Consider the following 15,092-nt stretch of genomic DNA (forward strand, 5'->3'; position numbering starts at 1 on the left):
TTGCCATTATCAGCTCCCATTTGAATGCTTTCAGCGAATCTGGACTTCTTGAATGTGCTGGCAACATATTCCAGAGGTCAACGACTCTCTGCGAAAAGAAGTAGCAGCTAACTGAGTTCTGTTCTTTTTAAACTTATATGTATGTTCTCTGCTCCATCCTAATTTACCTAGCACAAATAGCCTATCCACTTGGACCAAGTCTAGACCTTTGATTATTTTAAAGACCTCAATCATATTTCCTTGAAGTCTACTCTTTTTCAAAGTGAAAAGCCCCAGATCTCTTCGCCTGTCCTGGTCGCTTGCTGACTCCATTATATTGAGGTCCAGCCATCAAAATTGCAAAGGTCCCACGCTGACTCCTCCGACAGCCCACCGCACATGCCCCACCCACCGCAAATGCCCCACCCACCGCAAATGCCCCACCCACCGCACATGCCCCACCCACCGCACATGCCCCAGCCACCGCCTGCCCAATTACTGCGGGCATGTGAAAATCAGTATTCTGGATGTAGTCAGATCAAGGCTGTATACAGAGAAAGGAGAGTGTTGTTTTCTGTTTAATTGTCCTGGCAATACATGCTAACACCCTGTTCACTTTATATTAGCCTTGTAGCACTATTCACAGAACTTCAGACATACACGAGCCGTATAGTACTGGATGGGAATGAATCATTGCTTTTTACCTGGAGTATTGTGTACGTGTACAGGAGCTGATGCTGAGACATGGATTAACCTCATAGCAAGCACCAGGCAGGAGTGAATTGGCAGCATTTACTCAGAGTGTATTGTGTTGGTAAACTGGGACGAACAGACAAAGGTTGCAATGATTCAGCCCAGGCTTGAAAGGACAGATCAGTTCTCAAAACATGAACATTTTCTGGGTATAAAACAATGAGAGCAGCAGCTTATTGTTCAGTTTGCTGACAAGCCTCCTGCATTTGCAGGAGCCTCCAAGGAATGCAGCTGGCCAAGGGTGCATAATAAACCCATTGCAATTGGCTTCTGATAGGGGAACTGTTCAGCAGAAAGCAGGATCTTGTGTGTACACACATTGTGCTGCAGCCAACAATGAGTACTATGTGAGGGGCTGCATCGCCCCTTGTTTACAAATCTGTGTTATTTTTAAAGGGACAGTGACTATTGCTGTTGGTGAGTTTGACTTGAAACTGAATTAGTAACTGGAACTGATAAACCACTGGGGGGCTGTAATTATCCTCTATCTCTGGGTTAGGGAAAGGAAAATTCAGGTCCTGATCACCGATCACTAACCTCCTTACTGCAAAGTGCTGGCAGAGGACAGGATTAGGCTTGGCTGTGGTCTCCCCCACAGTCTGGAAGCTTTGGAGTGCCTTTCCAACCAAACAGGTCTCAGAGTTCTCTATTCCCCAACCCCACAGAACTCTCCCTCTAATGCCAGGGACTCACTGCTCTCCCCCACCCATCACTCCAACTCCAGACCTTCGAGGCTCTGTACCCTATCTCCAAAGAGCTTAGAGTACTCTCCGCATCCTAACTATTAGAGGATTCGTAAGTTTCTCTCTTTCCTAACTCCAAAGGCCTTAGGGGCTCCCTTAGTCTTTGAAGCTTATTCTCTGTATCTCTCTCTCTCTCTCCTCCCCTTTACCCCTCTCCACCCCACAGCTAGCATGACCTTAATGTGGATAATTGCACAGACATCATGGGCGTCATTTTAGCACCCGCTATCGGGTGCGTTCCTGGCGGGGGGGCTCCGAAAATCGGAGAATCCCGGCGCGGTACCGGAGCCCGCCCCGAACCCGCGCACTTCCGGGTTCCCCGCTGACGCGCCGGCGTGCGCGCGCAGCCCCCGCTGGTGGGAATCCCGCAGGCAATTAAAGCCAGCGGGGTTCCACTTGAAGGTATTTATTTAGGTATTTCAGGTCATTAACTGACCTGATTAAAGGATTATGTGGGATTTTAGAGCAAACTGGGACTGTTTCCCACACTGGGGGAAACACTCCCAGGTCAAATGGACGTGTTGCAGCTGTCAGCTTGTGGCAGCTGCAAAGGTCCATTTGACAGGTGGGGGGGGGAGACCCTCACTCATTGCAGGAGGCCACTCTGTCACTTGGGACAAAGTTTGGCCTCCACCACCCTCCTCCTGACAGTCAAAGTCACCAACCTGCACACTTACCCCGGGGTCCAGAGACATGTACCTACCTTGCGGACCCCCTCAGATGTACATCTTGCGGATGGGGGCCGCCGTAGCTGCAGTCATGACCTCCTCGGAGGGCGAACAGCATCACCAGCCTCACCAGCCTCACCAGCCTCGCCATCCACGCCGTCCACCTCTGACACGTGGAGCTCCACAACACAGTGCTGTGACACATCCACCTGTACAGCAGGAGGGAGAGCTACCGCAGAGAGAGATGCATCGCAGAGGGCACTACCCTCGCCACAGGGTCCACAGACCGAGGCTCAGCTTCCTGGACCTCTCTGAGCAGCAGTGCACACGGAGGCTCAGAGTCACTCGACATGTAGTCGTGGACATCTGCAGCCTCTTTCATGCCGAGCTGCTCCTGGCTGGCCCGAGCACCATCTTCTTACCTGTCGCTGTCAAAGTCACCACTGCCCTCAACAACTTCTCCTCCGCATCCTTCCAGGGTGCAACCGGGGACATCGCCGATGTCTCTCAGTCGTCTGCGCAAAAGAGCCCTGCAAATACACCTACACACACTCTGCAGTGACACAATGGGTGGCATCAGTTGTGAGTCCTCATAGTGATCCTCAGGAGAGGGCATTGTTGCACAAACCAGACAGGATTCGCGAAGACGTGGCAGTAGTGGTGCCAATATAATATGTAATGTGAGTTGGTCAGAAATTCAATATAAGTAACACCCATGACAAACCCTCAAACACCCTTGTGCATCCCCTTCATGCTCACGACACGTTTGCCTTACGCTGCCTACTGCACATATGTGATGCATGTCCTGTGGCTGCAGCACAGGTAGTGGCAGGTTGAGTGAGGCTGGCCATGAAAGAGATGCACGAGAGGGTGAGTATGAGATAGAGCCATGAGATTGTATGAGGATTGGGTTGAGTGGTAGTGGCAGGATGAGTACTGGTGAGGTGAGTAGGTGCAGGTAAGATGAGGATGAGGTTTGAGTGGGTATGAGGGGTGATGTGACAGAGTTGTGTTGGCAGTGCTGAAGGAGATGTGGGTTGGGGGCAGTGATGTGGCAGACGGAGTGTAGGGGAAAGACTACGTGTACTCACTTTGGCTGACCTACTGAGGTCATTGGAGCGCCTCCTGCACTGTATGCAGGTGGGCGATATGTTGGTGGTGCAGGTGACCTCCTCTGCCACCTCGAGCCAGGCCTTCCTGGTGGCAGAGGCAGGCCGCTTCCTCCCGCCCGCCGGGAGGAAGATCTCTGTCCTCCCCCTCCTCCTCACCCCATGTATTGATACCTGGAGTGAGGCATCATTAAACTGGGGGCAGCCTTCCCCCTGGGCTGCTCCATGCTGTAATATTTGCTATTTGTTGCAGCATCTGTCAGTGGAGGACTGCCCCTTTAAATAGAGCACCTCCAGCTGACAGATCTTACTGCGCATGCGCAGCCCGCCCGACGCGCAGATCAGCAGTGGGGAACCCGGAGGAGAAGGTACGTGGATCCAATTAGTGGTTTGGATCCTACAATCGCGCGGGAAACTGACTAATTTCACCGGGCGCGTTACCCACGCGCCCGATAGCCCCCCCGCCGAGAACCCGCAGCCCTGCTAACATCGGGCCCCATGGCTCTGACAGAAGATTGACTTGTGGTGGCAACACCTTGCCCCTTACTGAAGTCTCCCCGCCCGGCTATACTTTCCACTGTCTGCCCCGCCCAAACCACAATGGTAGCAGTGTGGCCCATATCACCAAATCACACCTTGGTCTCCCCCGGCCAAGTACCTCATCCTATTCCACACGTCTCCTTTAAAATTGTTGTTCTCTACCACCCACCCAATCCCACGCCAAGTTTCTCACCGAGATACCGTCCCTTCTTTCCTCCCTCAGCCTCTGCGCTGACCTACTCCTCATCCATGGTGATTTTAATCTTCATCTCGACTCACCTTGCCCTCTCTCCTCTGATTTCACTGCCCTCCTGTCTTCCCAAGACCACTTCTTTGTAATCCTCACTGCACATGTTCCTCCTACCCCCTTCCAACGCTAACTTCTTCTGTATCTGACCCTGGAAACAGAATTCTCCCCCAAGTCACTTGCATTTACACGTTCAAGGTGCCAACAGCCTAGCCTTTGGCCGTCCTTTCCCCATGATACTTCTGCAGCGGTCGATCTGCTTGACCACTCCCTCTCCTCCACCTTTGACATCATATTCCCCAGTGAACTCTTTGCTCTCTCCCATCCTGGTCATTTCCCCTGGTATGACCCTCACCTTTGCTCTCTCACGCACAACTGGTTTAACCACCCATCCTCTAATCTGGTTGGAGCTTATCGCGTGTTAATAAGTCTCATTCGCCACTGACAAAGCTACTCTCTACTCTAGGATGATGCTGGAGAGAAAAATTAACCCCTAAGCTTCCTTTCTTCACTCACAACCCTCTCCTTAAACCCCTCGGCTCTGCTCCCTCCACCCTCACTTCACCACATGTGTGAGGAGCACATGGACTTCTTTGTCACTAAGACTGAGACCATTCAACAGGCTGCTTCTGCTGCTTTGTCACTAATAGGGAGACCATCTGTTCAGCAACTCTACTGCCTCAACCTGTCTATCCCCTAGCCCACCAAGCCAAACCTCTGTCCAAACCCTGAACCTGCATCTTCCTCTAATTTGTCTTCTATCTCCCCTCATGCCCTCTCTGTCTACGAGACCCACACCTGTTCCCTTGACCTCATTCCCAGTAAACTGCTGACCACCAAACTTCTCTACCTGGCCCCATGCTAGCTGACATTATAAATGGTTTCCTCTTCTCAGGTACTCAGCTCTTTCCTTTCAAAACTGCTGTCATCACCCTTTCCTCAAAAAGCACTCCCTCAACCCCACTGACTTGCAAACTGCCACCCCATTTCTAACCTCTCATTCCTCTGCAAAATCTTTGAACGTTGTCGCCTCCCATAGTCCTTCTTTCCCGCAACTCTATGTTTGAATCTCTCCAATCAGGTTTCCGCCCATGCCAAAGCACTGAAATGGTCCTAATCAAAGTCACAAATGACGTCCTCTGTGACTGTAACCATGGTGCACTATCTCTCCTTGTCCTCTTTGGTCTCTCCGCAGCCTTTGACACAATGGACCATTCCATCCTCCGCTAACATCTCTCCTCCATTGTCCAGCTCATTGGACCGTCTCTCACTTGATTCCAATCTTACATACCAATTTGTAGCCCTCCAGAAATGGCGTCTTTTCCTGTCCATGCATCATTATCCCCGGAATCCACCAACGATCCATCCTTGGCCCCTCCTCATTCTCATCATGGGTGATTTTAATCTGCATATAGATTGGAAGAATCTGATTGGCAAAGGTAGCCTGGAAGATGAGTTCATAGAGTGCTTTCAGGGCAGATTCTTAGAGCAGCACGTTCTAGAGCCAACCAGAGAGCAGACTATTCTAGATCTGGTAATGTGTAATGAGACAGGATTAATTAATGACCTCATTGTAAAGGAGCCTCTAGGTAGCAGTGATCACAATATGATTGAATTTCGCATTCAGTTTGAGGGAGAGAAGAGTAGGTCAAAGACTAGTGTTTTAAACTTAAGTAAGAGCAATTGTGAGGGCATAAAGACAGAGCTGGCTAAAGTGAACTGGGAAATTAGGTTAAGGGATAGGTCAGTAGAGATGCAGTGGCAGACATTTAATGAGATATTTCATAACACTCAGCAAAGATACATTCCAGCGAGAAAGAAAGACTCTAGGGGAAGGACGTACCATCTGTGGCTAACTAAGGAAGTTAAAGATAGTATCAAATTGAAAGAAAAAGCATACAATTCCGCGAAGATTAGAGGCAGGTCAGAAGATTGGACAGAATATAAAAAACAGCAAAGAATGACTAAAAGAAAAATAAGGAGGGAGAAATTAGAGTACGAGAGAAAGCTAGCTAGAAATATAAAAACAGGTATTTAAAAAGGAAAAGAGTAAGTAAAGTGAGCATTGGTCCTCTAGAGAGTGAGTCTGGGGAATTAATAATGGAGAATAAGGAAATGGCGGATGAATTGAACATATATTTTACATCCGTCTTCACTATAGAAGATACAAATAACATGTCAGAAATAATTGTGAATCAAGAGGTGAAAAGGAGGGAGGAATTTAAAACATTTACAATCACCAGGGAAAGGGTTCTGAAAAAAATATTAGAACTAAAAGCTGATAAGTCCTCAGGTCCTGACGGACTTCATCCGAGGGTCTTAAAAGAAGTGGCTGCAGAGATAGTAGATGCATTGGTATTAATTTTCCAAAATTCCCTAGATTCTGGAAGGGTCCCATCAGATTGGAACATAGCGAATGTAACTCCTCTATTCAAGAAAGGAGGGAGACAGAAAGCAGGAAACTACAGGCCAGTTAGCTTAACATCTGTCATAGGGAAAATGCTAGAATCTATTATTAAGGAAGTTAAAGCAGGGCACTTAGAAAATCTCCATGAAATCAGGCAGAGTCAACACGGCTTTGTGAAAGGGAAATCGTGTTTGACTAATTTATTAGAGCAACAGTAATGAAGAAAATAATAGCACTAAAGAGTGACAAATCCCCAGGACCAGATGGTTTCCATCCCAGGGTTTTAAAGTAAGTAGATGAGCACATTGCAGATGCCCTAACTATAATCTTTCGAAGTTCTCTAGATTCAGGAACTGTCCCTCTGGATTGGAAAATTGCACATGTCACTCCGCTTTTTAAGAAAGGAGAGAGAGGGAAAGCGGGGAATTATAGACCAGTTAGCCTAACATCTGTTGTGGGGAAAATGCTGGAGTCTATAATTAAGGATAGGGTGACTGAACACCTCGAGAATTTTCAGTTAATCAAAGAGAGCCAGCATGGATTTGTGAAAGGTAAGTCGTGCCTGACAAACCTGATTGAATTTTTTGAAGAGGTGACTAAAGTAGTGGTCAGGAGAATGTCAATGGATGTTATTTATATGGACTTCCAGAAGGCATTTGATAAGGTCCCACATAAGAGACTGTTAGCTAAGTTAGAAGCCCATGGAATTGAGGGAAAGTACGGACTTGGTTAGGAAATTGGCTGAGCGAAAGGCGACAGAGAGTAGGGTTAATGGGAAGGTACTCACATTGGCAGGATGTGACTAGTGGAGTCCCGCAGGGATCTGTCTTGGGGCCTCAATTATTCACAATATTTATTAACGACTTAGATGAAGGCATAGAAAGTCTCATATCTAAGTTTGCCCATGACACAAAGATTGGTGGCATTGTAAGCAGTGTAGATGAAAACATAAAATTACAAAGTGATATTGATAGATTAGGTGAATGGGCAAAACTGTGGCAAATCGAATTCAATGTAGACAAATGTGAGGTCGTCCACTTTGGATCAAAAAAGGATAGAACAGGGTACTTTCTAAATGGTAATAAGTTAAAAACAGTGGATGTCCAAAGGGACTTAGGGGTTCAGGTACATAAATCATTGAAGTATCATGAACAGGTGCAGAAAATAATCAAGAAGGCTAATGGAATGCTGGCCTTTATATCTAGAGGACTGGAGTACAAGGGGGCAGAAGTTATGCTGCAGCTATACAAAACCCTGGTTAGACCGCACCTGGAGTACTGTGAGCAGTCTGGGCACCGCACCTTCGGAAGGACATATTGGCCTTGGAGGGAGTGCAGCGTAGGTTTACAAGAATGATACCCGGACTTCAAGGGTTAAGTTACGAGGAGAGATTACACAAATTGGGGTTGTATTCTCTGGAGTTTCGAAGGTTAAGGGGTGATCTGATCGAAGTTTATAAGATATTAAGGGGAACAGATAGGGTGGATAGAGAGAAACTATTTCTGCTGGTTGGGGATTTTAGGAGTAGGGGGCACAGTCTAAAAATTAGAGCCAGACCTTTCAGGAGTGAGATTAGAAAACATTTCTACACACAAAGGGTGGTAGAAGTTTGGAACTCTCTTCCGCAAACGGCAATTGATTCTAGCTCAATTGCTAAATTTAAATCTGAGATAGATAGCTTTTTGGCAACCAAAGGTATTAAGGGATATGGGCCAAAGGCAGGTATATGGAGTTAGATCACAGATCAGCCATGATCTTATCAAATGGCGGAGCAGGCACGAGGGGCTGAATGGCCTACTCCTGTTCCTATGTTCCTATGTTTCCTATGTGTCTTTGAGGAAACAACAAGTAACGTGGATAAAGTGGATCCTGTGGATGTGGTGTACTTGGATTTCCAGAAGGCTTTTGACAAGGTGTTGATATTTATCAAAGGTTACTACACAAAATAAGAGTTCATGCTGTAGGGGGTAACATATTAACATGGATAAAGGATTGGTTAGCTGACAGGAAACAGAGAGTAGGCATAAATGGGTCATTTTCAGGTTGGCGAGATGTAACGAGTGGAGTGCCACAGGCATCAATGCTGGGGCCTCAACTATTTACAATCTATATCAATGACTTGGATGAAGGGACCGAATGTATGGTTGCTAAATTTGCCGATGACACAAAGGTAGGTAGGAAAGTAAGTTGTGAAGAGGATATAAGGAATCTGCAAAGGGATATAGATATGTTAAGTGAGTGGGTAAAAATTTGGCAGATGGAGTATAATATGAACTTGTCCACTTTGGCAGGAGGAATAGAAAAGCAGTATATTATTTAAATGGAGAGAGATTGCAGAACTCTGAGGTATAGAGAGATCTGGGTGTCTTGTACATGAATCACAAAAAGTTAGTATGCAGGTACAGCAAGTGATTAGGAAGGCAAATGGAATGTTGTCATTTATTGTAAGGGGAATGGAATATAGAAGTAGAGATGTTTTGCTACAGTTGTACAGGGCATTGGTGAGACCACATCCAGAATACTGTGTGCAGTTTTGGTCTCCTTATTTAATAAAGGACAAAATTGTTTTCGAGATGGTTCAGAGAAGGTTCACGCGACTGATTCCTGGGATGAAGGGGTTATCTTATGAGGAAAGGTTGGACAAGTTTGGCCTGTATACACTGGAGTTTAGAAGAATGAGAGGTGATCTTATTGAAACATATAAGATCCTGAGGGGACTAGAAGGGGTAGATGCTGAGAGGATGTTTCCCCTTGTGGGAGAGACTAGAACTATGGGCCACAGTTTAAAAATAAGGGGTCTCCCATTTAAGATGGAGATGAGGAGAAATTTTTTCTCTCAGAGGGTCGTGAGTCTGTGGAACTCCCTTCCCCAGAGAGCAGTGGAGGCAGGATCATTGAATATTTTTAAGACTGAGTTCGATAGATTCCTGATTAACAAGGGAGTCAAAGGTTATCGTAGGTAGACGGGAAAGTAGAGTTGAGGTCACAATCAGATCAGCCATGATCTTATCAAATGGCAGAGCAGGCTTGAGGGGCCGAATGGCCTACTCCTGCTCTTAATTCGAATGTTCGTATCTACATGTTGCCCCTTGGCAGTATCATCCAAAGAAATGGGGCTCAATTTTAAAAGGTTGCATTGGGGCAGGGGTGGCGACAAAGAACATAGTCGTTTTTTGGAGTGGGCAGGAATCCCGGCTCCAACACTCTGAAGAATGCTCCGACCCGGAGTCATCTGGGTGCACGCGCAATTAAAGCCGGCCGGACAACATTTAAACCAACAATTCAAGTACTTAAAGTACTTCAACGTCCATAAATGTAACCCCCTCAGAAATGGGGATGTTCGCTGATGATTGCATAGTGTTCAGTTCCATTCGCAACCCCTCAAATAATGAAGCAGTCCGAGCCAGCATGCAGCAAGACCTGGACAACATCCAGGCTTGGGCTCATAAGTGGCAAGTAACATTCGCGCCAGATAAGTGCCAGGCAATGACCATCTCCAACAAGAGAGTGTCTAACCACCTCCCCTTGACATTCAACGGCATTACCATCACCAAATCCCCCACCATCAACATCCTGGGGGTCACCATTGACCAGAAACTTAACTGGACCAGCCATTTAAATACTGTGGCTACAAGAGCAGGTCAGAGGCTGGGTATTCTGCGGCGAGTGACTCACCTCCTGACTCCCCAAAGCCTTTCCACCATCTACAAGGCACAAGTCAGGAGTGTGATGGAATACTCTCCACTTGCCTGGATGAGTGCAGCTCCAACAACATTCAAGAAGCTCAACACCATCCAGGACAAAGCAGCCTGCTTGATTGGCACCCCATCCACCACCCTAAACATTCACTCCCTTCACCACTGGCGCACTGTGGCTGCAGTGTGTACCATCCACAGGATGCACTGCAGCAACTCGCCAAGGCTTCTTCGACAGCACCTCCCAAACCCGCGACCTCTACCTACTAGAAGGACAAGAGCAGCAGGTACATGGGAACAACACCACCTGCACGTTTCCCTCCAAGTCACACACCATCCCGACTTGGAAATATATCGCCGTTCCTTCATCGTCGCTGGGTCAAAATCCTGGAACTCCCTTCCTAACAGCACTGTGGGAGAACCTTCACCACACGGACTGCAGCGGTTGAAGAAGGCGGCTCACCACCGCCTTCTCAAGGGCAATTAGGGATGGGCAATAAATGCCGGCCTCGCCAACGACGCCCACATCCCATGAACTAATAAAAAAAACCAAACTGGCACCATCAGGATGGGGGGGCAGCGATGGCTGCATTCACCGGTATACAGGACCTGGTCCTGTGTAATGAGTCAGGATTAATTAATAATGTCCTAGTTAAGGATCCCCTTGGAACGAGCGACCACAACATGGTTGAATTCCATATCCAATTAGAGGGTGAGAAGGTTGATTCTCAAACAAGCGTACTGAGCTTGAATAAAGGAGACTATGATGGTATGAGAGCGGAATTGATTAAAGTGGACTGGGAAAATAGATTAAAGGGTATGACGGTACATGAGCAGTAGTGTTCATTTAGGGAGTTATTTTACAACTTTCAAAATAAATATATTCCACTGAGGAAAAAAGGGTGTAAAAGAAATGACAGCCATCCGTGGCTAAGTAAAGAAATCAAGGATAGTATCCGACTAAAAACAAGGACATATAAGTAGCCAAACTTAGTGGGAGGATAGAAGATTGGGAATTCTTCAAAAGACAGCAAAAAGTAACTAAAGGATTGATTAAGAAAGGGAAGTTAGATTATGAAAAGAAATTAGCAAAAAATATAAAAAACAGATAGCAAGAGTTTCTATAGTTATATAAAAAGAAAAAGGGTGGCTAAGGCAAACGTAGGTCCCTTAGAGGATGAGACTGGGAAATTAATGGTGGGAAACATGGAGATGGCAAAAATGCTGAACAAATATTTTGTTTCAGTCTTTACAGTAGAGGACACTAAGAATATCCCAACACTGGACAAACAGGGGACTCTACGGGGGGGAGGAGCTAAATACGATTAAAATCACTCAGGAGATGGTACTCAGTAAAATAATGGGACTCAAAGCGGATAAATCCCCTGGACCTGATGGCTTCCATCCTAGGGTCTTGAGGGAAGTGGCAGTAGGGATTGTGAATGCTTTGGTGATAGTTTTCCAAAATTCCCTGGACTCAGGAGAGGTCCCGGCAGATTGGAAAATTGCTAATGTAACACCGTTATTTAAAAAGGGTAGTAGGCAGAAGGCTGGAAATTATAGGCCAGTTAGCTTAACATCTGTGGTGGGTAAAATTTTGGAGTCTATTATTAAGGAGACAGTAACGGAACATTTCGATAAGCATAATTTAGTAGGACAAAGTCAGCATGGCTTTATGAAGGGGAAGTCATGTCTGACAAATTTGCTTGAGTTCTTTGAGGATATAACGTACAGGGTGGATAAAGGGGAACCAGTGGACGTAGTGTATTTAGACTTCCAGAAGGCATTCGACAAGGTGCCACATAAAAGATTATTACTTCAGATATAAAATCACGGGATTGGGGGTAATATTCTGGCATGGGTGGAGGATTGGTTATCGAACAGGAAGCAGAGAGTTGGGATAAATGGTTCATTTTCGGACTGGCAACCAGTGACCAGTGGTGTTCCACAGGGGTCGGTGCTGGGTCCCCAACTCTTTACAATCTATATTAACGATTTGGAGGAGGGGACCGAGTGCAACATATCAAAATTTGCAGATGATACAAAGATGGGAGGGAAAGTAGAGAGTGAGGAGGACATAAAAAACCTGCAAGGGGATATAGACAGGCTGGGTGAGTGGGCGGAGATTTGGCAGATGCAATATAATATTGGAAAATGTGAGGTTATGCACTTTGGCAGGAAAAATCAGAGAGCAAGTTATTTTCTTAATGGCGAGAGACTAGAAAGTACTGCAGTACAAAGGGATCTGGGGGTCCTAGTGCAAGAAAATCAAAAAGTTGGTATGCAGGTGCAGCAGGTGATCAAGAAAGCCAACGGAATGTTGGCTTTTATTGCTAGGGGGATAGAATATAAAAACAGGGAGGTATTGCTGCAGTTATATAGGGTATTGGTGAGACCGCACCTGGAATACTGCATACAGTTTTGGTCTCCATACTTAAGAAAAGACATACTTGCTCTCGAGGCAGTACAAAGAAGGTTCACTCGGTTAATCCCGGGGATGAGGGGGCGGACATATGAGGAGAGGTTGAGTAGATTGGGACTCTACTCGTTGGAGTTCAGAAGAATGAGAGGCGATCTTATTGAAACATATAAGATTGTGAAGGGGCTTGATCGGGTGGATGCAGTAAGGATGTTCCCAAAGATGGGTGAAACTAGAACTAGGGGGCATAATCTTAGAATAAGGGGCTGCTCTTTCAAAACGGAGATGAGGAGAAACTTCTTCACTCAGAGGGTGGTAGGTCTGTGGAATTTGCTGCCCCAGGAAGCTGTGGAAGCTACATCATTAGATAAATTTAAAACAGAAATAGACAGTTTTCTAGAAGTAAAGGGAATTAGGGGTTATGGGGAGCGGGCAGGAAATTGGACATGAAGCTGAGTTCGGATCGGTCAATGCCCTGTGGGTGGCGCAGAGGGCCCAGGGGCTGTGTGGCCGGGTCCTGCTCCTACTTCTTGTGTTCTTTAGATTTGTGGTTGGGATCAGATCAGCCATGATCTTATTGAATGGCGGAGCAGGCTCGAGGGGCCGATTGGCCTACTCCTGCTCCAATTTCTTATGTTCTTATGTTCTTATATCAAAGGACGAGCAACATCACCATCCTCGCCACTTGGAGTTCCACAACACACACCTGCACAGAGGGCAACAACAGAGGGAGTGACATCACAGGAGGGACTACCCTCGTCAGAGGGTCTACAGACCAAGGCTCAGCTTCCTGGACCTCTCTGAGGAGCAGTACATACGGAGGCTAAGAGTGAGTCCCCAGGTGGTCACAGACATCTGCAGATTCCTTCATGCCGAGCTGCTCCCGGCTGCATCTCATTACCTGTCGCAGTTAAAGTGACCACTGCCCTCAACTTCTTCGCCTCCAATCATTCGAGGGTGCCACTGGTGTCATCGGCGGGATCTCTCAGTCGTCCGCACACAAGTGCATGAGGCAGGTCACCGACGGCTTGTTTCGCAGGGCCTCACACGACGTCAACTTCCCCATGGACGACCTCAGCCAGACGGAGAGGGCAGTGGGATTCCACTCTGTGGCTGGCTTCCCTCGTGTACAGGGTGTAATCGATTGCACCCATATAGCAATACGAGCACCTCAACACGAGCCAGGACTGTTCATCAACAGGAAGGGTTATCACTCCATCAACTCTCGTGCGTTTGTGTCCACTGCAAAAGATTTCTTCACGTGTGCACCAGATTCCCTGGCAGCTGCCACGATTCTTTCATTTTGAGGGAATCCAACATCCCGGGCCTCTTGCACGCACCGAGCACTCTTAAGGACTGGCTCCTCGGTGACAAGGGATACCCCCTGCCCACATGGCTCATGATACCTCTGAGGAACCCCATCAGCGAGCAACAGCGTCAATACAATGACAGCCACATCGCCACCAGGTCTATAACTGAACATGCTATTGGGCTGCTGAAGATGCGATTTCGGTGCCTCGATCGTTCTGGGGGATCGTTTCAATACATACCAGCGAGATATAACACATTATGGTATTGTGTTGTGTCCTGCACAACATGGCGCAACAGAGGAGGCCCCATGGCTCCACATTGGACCAACCACATCTGCCATCCACCTTGAGGAAGAGGAGGAGGAGGACGAGGCAGAACAGTGGCTCACCTGGTTGATCATGAGGCCAGGGAGTCACTGATATGTAATCGGTTCTCATAAGATCAGAAAGTGAGAAGAGACCAGTCCTCAGACCACCTGGACAGACCAGTGCCAACACCAGCCCCCTCCCTCCCTGCACAAAACAGTCCTGCAACTACAAATACACCCACTGTAAAGTGACCCACTGGGTGGCATCAATTATCGCCGTTCATGGTGAAGCACATGAAAGGGCCCGATCACAAAAGCCAGTCAAGAATGGGCAAGACGAGGCAGTAGTGGTGAGAATGATAACATTTAATGTGAATTTAACAAAAAACAAATATAAATGAAAAACATGAGTCTGTCAGACACCCTTGTGCATATCCTTCATGATCACAAATCCTTAGCCTTTCCCTTCCAACTACTTCTACGTGGTGCATCCCCTGTGGCTGCAGCAGAGATAGTGACAGGTTGCTCATGTTCATGCCCTGACTGCTTAGATGCTTTGGGCCTATGCCCTCTGGGTTTTGGAGCCCATGAGGGCCCCTCCAAAGACTGCTCCACCTGCACCTGTGCAGGGGCAGACACTGCCACCTGGAGAGGAGGCAGCATTGCAGGTACTGGTTGAGAGGGGGGCAACGGGTGAAACGTGGGAGTGCTTTAAGTGGTGTCCCCACTTCCATGTCCCCTTTCGCCACCATTCCTCTCCTGGGCCAGGCCCACATCACTCCTACCACTCCGCTGGACGACAGTTTGGAGGACATGTATGATGCCTTGGAAGGCCACTCCTAAAGTACCTGTCAGCCTGTTTAAGGCAGCAGAATGTTGTTCACCTTGAGTCCGCACGGCCGTTGTCAGGGCCT

The sequence above is a fragment of the Heptranchias perlo genome, chromosome 12, assembly GCF_035084215.1.
Source record: "Heptranchias perlo isolate sHepPer1 chromosome 12, sHepPer1.hap1, whole genome shotgun sequence".
In the NCBI taxonomy this organism is placed as follows: domain Eukaryota; kingdom Metazoa; phylum Chordata; class Chondrichthyes; order Hexanchiformes; family Hexanchidae; genus Heptranchias; species Heptranchias perlo.